General features: G+C 34.9%; 1 long non-coding RNA gene across 1 annotated transcript; it reads left to right on the forward strand.

The window, feature by feature from the left end:
• The first annotated feature begins 2,203 nt into the window (after positions 1-2,203).
• LOC138187601 (uncharacterized) lies at positions 2,204-3,032 on the forward strand. Its single transcript, XR_011175219.1, has 2 exons — positions 2,204-2,342; positions 2,968-3,032. It is a non-coding gene; the product is annotated as an uncharacterized LOC138187601 (long non-coding RNA).
• Positions 3,033-4,349: the final 1,317 nt, after the last annotated feature.

Here is a 4,349-nt window from a genome sequence, read left to right on the forward strand (position 1 = left end):
GGAAAAACTCAAAGCATGGGATGCGAATTTTCGCGACATGAATACAAAACTCGTTGAACTACAAAATGGCGTGTATGAACTCAAAGCAAAGCAAGAATCTAATATACCCGCATCGTCGCCTACGACACAACAAGAGACGGCCCAGCCGAGTGGATTTACCCAGTCAATTAAAGTAAAAGACGCGATCGTATCGGTGCCAGTGTTCGACGGCTATCGACCATCGGTATTTCATTTTTTAAGAGCTTGCGAGCGCGCGCGAAATATGATTCCTAGGTACCAAGAACCACAATTAGTAAAATTATTAACCAATAAACTCCGTGGACACGCGTTCCTCGCCATCGAAGATACGGAATTAAGGAGCCTAAACGATTTTGGAAATAAATTAAAGGACCTATTCGGCCCAAGGAAATCTCTTAATGAATATAGAGGGGAATTAGGAACGATATTTCAACGACCCGGGGAACACATATTAGATTATATGGACCGAGTTAGAAACCTTAGATTGGCAATAATGGACGGAGAAAAGGGCGACTACGGAATCATTTCCCCCGATATCCAAGAAACTATAGATTGGGAGGTAAGAGAAGCTTTTGTTAAAGGACTTCCGAACGAGGTATATATGCGAGTAAAGCTAGCAGGATACCACACTTTAGAAGACGCATATCGTCAGGCCGTCCATGCAGCACACGAATTGAAACAAATAACCGATAGAACGCGACCCACACGACCGACTCCCTCAAACTATTACAGACGCAATAACGTACGTCCTCCGAACGCTAACAACAATATCAGGAATAACCGCCAAGCAGTGAAAGCAACACGAGAATTAAAACAAGTGAACGATAGAATACGATACCAGCGTCCGACACCTCCGAATAATTATAACCGAAACAACGCTCATTCCCCATACAATAGTAATTACATCGGAAACAACCACAGGGATTGGAGATTTGTACCGCCGTCGCGGAAATATCTAAACAATCCGGGAATAGAGGAAGATGCCAGGAAAGGAGCAAGAGCAATAATCTGGGAAGAAAAATGCATAAGTAAATACCTCGACAGAGATCTAAGTCAAAAGAGGGATGACGATCATTTGAATCAATCAACTTTTCAACGCAAACACCATTCCGTTGCTGTGATAAGGGATAACGTCACTTTAAATAGTAACAGGACGCACGACACCACAGACAGGATCATCAGTGAGAAATTTTCCGAACTCCCAAACAAGATAAACAATACTAATGCCAAAGAACTTGCAGAAGAATCGGAAACTAGAAAACTGAACGACGAAACGATGGGCAACGATTATCCACTGCCTAATACCACGGAGATATTGGACCCGCTGGGAAGTGCGAAGTGCCTCTCCACGTTCGACTTGGCAAAGATACAAAAGCAAGGCTCCACGAATTTCGTGAATGTTTCAAACATAATAGAAAAGGAGATAGCGAGTGTATCTCACTCAAAAATTTTTATAAAACCATCAAAAAATAATTTAATCGGACTCAAAGCCAAGCCATTAAATTGCAAGGAAGATCAGACTACAGAGAATAAAAGTATACCTATTCCTATATCCGAAACAGAATCTATAAGCAGAAAGGTTTGTAATAAAAATTCAAAGAATAATTCTAAATCTACCGAAAATATTCCTAAACGTTCCGTACAAATAAATAATAATTTAATTATAATAAGCACTTCCAGTGAAACTATTCATCCTGAAAAGGTAGAGAAAAATCAACGTGTTGCGAATAAAGTAAATAAAGAAGAATGGATAACTAAGGAAAAGGATTCTAAACATTTTCAAGCCGAAAAAACGCAAGTTCAACGTGCTCAAAGAAATAAAAAGGGAGAAAATAGGGAATCACCAGTCGAGGATATATATAATAATTCGAATAAGTACGCTAGCCATTGGATTATAATTGGATTAAAAATACTTCATTGGTTGTTACATCTAGCATTTGACGTAGATAACATGAGTGCTAATCTTATGATTCCTCTTGGAAAATATAGATGGTATCACACTATACTATATCTAAAATATATTTGGGTTAATATAGCTATGGCATTTTCAAAAATTTGTATTTTAAATGCTATTGGCAAGCAATTGGATAATTGGATCGGTGTCAGTAAACTTGCGTGTTGGCGCAGAATAAAAACTAAAATGAAGAAAAGGAAGTGTGACACTGTTCGTCGAATAATACAGATAGTGGAAACCTAAAAAGGAAAAAGAAAATTATTAAGTGTGCTCCGATTATTGTTTGAATATAAAATGTGTTAATTCAATGAATAATTAAAATAGTGAAAGTGAAATTTACCTTGTGAACAAGTAATCATCATACAAGAAAGTGTATGTGCAAATATAGGTTATGGATCCCTGTTTGCGGAATACAATGTACGACAGCCAGCTGAAATAAATGAATGAATTAACTTCAAGTGTTTCAATGCAAAATACAATATTACTAAATGTTATAACAATATTGTGATCAAATCAGAAGGAAGAGTGACACTGTTCGTCGAATAATACAGATAGTGGAAACGTAAAAAGGAAAAAGAAAATTATTAAGTGTGCTCCGATTATTGCTTGAATATAAAATGTGTTAATTCAATGAATAATTAAAATAGTGAAAGTGAAAGTTACCTTGTGAATAAGTAATCAACATGCAAGAAAGGTGTACGTGCAAGTATAGGTTGTGAATCTTTGTTTGTGGAACGTAATGTATGACAACTACCTAAAATAAGTGAATAAATTAGTTTCAATTGTTTCAGTGCAAAATACAAGATTACTAAATGTCATAATTATATTGTGGTTAAAACAGAAGCAAGTGTGACTCTGTTCGTTGAATAATACAGATAGAGGAAACCTAAAAGAAAAGGGAAGATTATTATGTGTATAAAACGTGTTAATTCCATGAATAATTAAAAGAGTGGAAGTGAAAATTACCTTGCGAACAAGTAATCACTATACAAAAGGTTTACGTGCAAAATAGGTCATGGATCCCTGTTTGCGGAACACCATGTACGACAGCCAGCTGAAAGTAAATAAATGGATTAACTTCGATCGCCTTGATACAAGATACAACACTACTAAACGTCATAGCAAGACTGTGAAGGTGTGACACTGTTCGTCGAATGGCACAGATAGCAGGTAACCTGAAAAAAAAAAAGGGGGAGAAAGATTACAAGTGCTCCAATTATTGTTTGAATATGAAAAGTGATAGTTCAACGAATATTTAAAACAGTGAAGGTGCAACTTACCTTATAAACAATCAAACGCCATACAAGGAAGTGTACAGGCATGAATTTCACAGATTAGTAAAAGAAATAAAATAGCTGATAAGTATAGAAAGTCGTTAGGAAGATAATTAAGATAGATTAATTGGAAGCTAGTAATAGATAGAACCGGAGTAAAAAGATAGTATATTGTATTAACTATTATATCTAACATGTAGAAGCATATTTTGTAATACACAATAGCGGTCGCTCACACAATATATCATACACATATTGAATTAATAAATTAAACAGTACCTTTATGATCGCAGACATAGGATGATTGAAGGCAACCATAGTAAGTATCCAAGGTAATACCGAAGAATCTGATGATGTTGTGAGAATGATCCAGGTAAGCAACGCAGCATCAAAAATCTAAAAAGGAAAATTTTTTTTTTTACAAACAATGTTAATCTAACAAATAAGACTTAATCACTAATAAAGGAACTAATTCATATCAAACATAAAATAATAACAATAAACATAAGCAATACAAGCAAACATAAGCAATAATAAAATTAATAGGGAAATAAGAAAGGTTAATAAACACAGAAATAGGTTAGAAACTAACCACGATAGACTAACTAAATATTAACAAGTCATGACTGAACTTAGTACCAAGGAATAAAGTTATAGTACATGAAAGCGACTGGTAACACAATACACAAAATACTAACTAAATTAAACGAGACTTATATAAACGCAAGTCACGTATAACCAAAACAATGACCATTGAAATTCGATAACAATATAACCCATGTTATTGCATTAAAGTAACACGCGGTATTTACACACACAATACCATGAAACACAAAACAATATTACAAAACACTACTAAATAAAATCATAACCAGTTATTTCAATAATACATTACTGTTGACATTAAAACAACACCATACCAGAGATACACGCGAGCGACCATGTTGGAAAAAATCCGTCGCGCACACCCCACACACACACACCTCAACACGAATAATAACCAATACAATGTAATATAGGATCATGATAGCTATGTTAGGTACTAATAAAAAGAGGAGAGTGAGAGAAGGGTAAAAAGAAAAAAAAAAGAAATAATAAATAAT

This window comes from Bombus flavifrons, chromosome 15 (genome assembly GCF_040668555.2).
Source record: "Bombus flavifrons isolate JBK064 chromosome 15, iyBomFlav1_principal, whole genome shotgun sequence".
NCBI lineage: Eukaryota > Metazoa > Arthropoda > Insecta > Hymenoptera > Apidae > Bombus > Bombus flavifrons.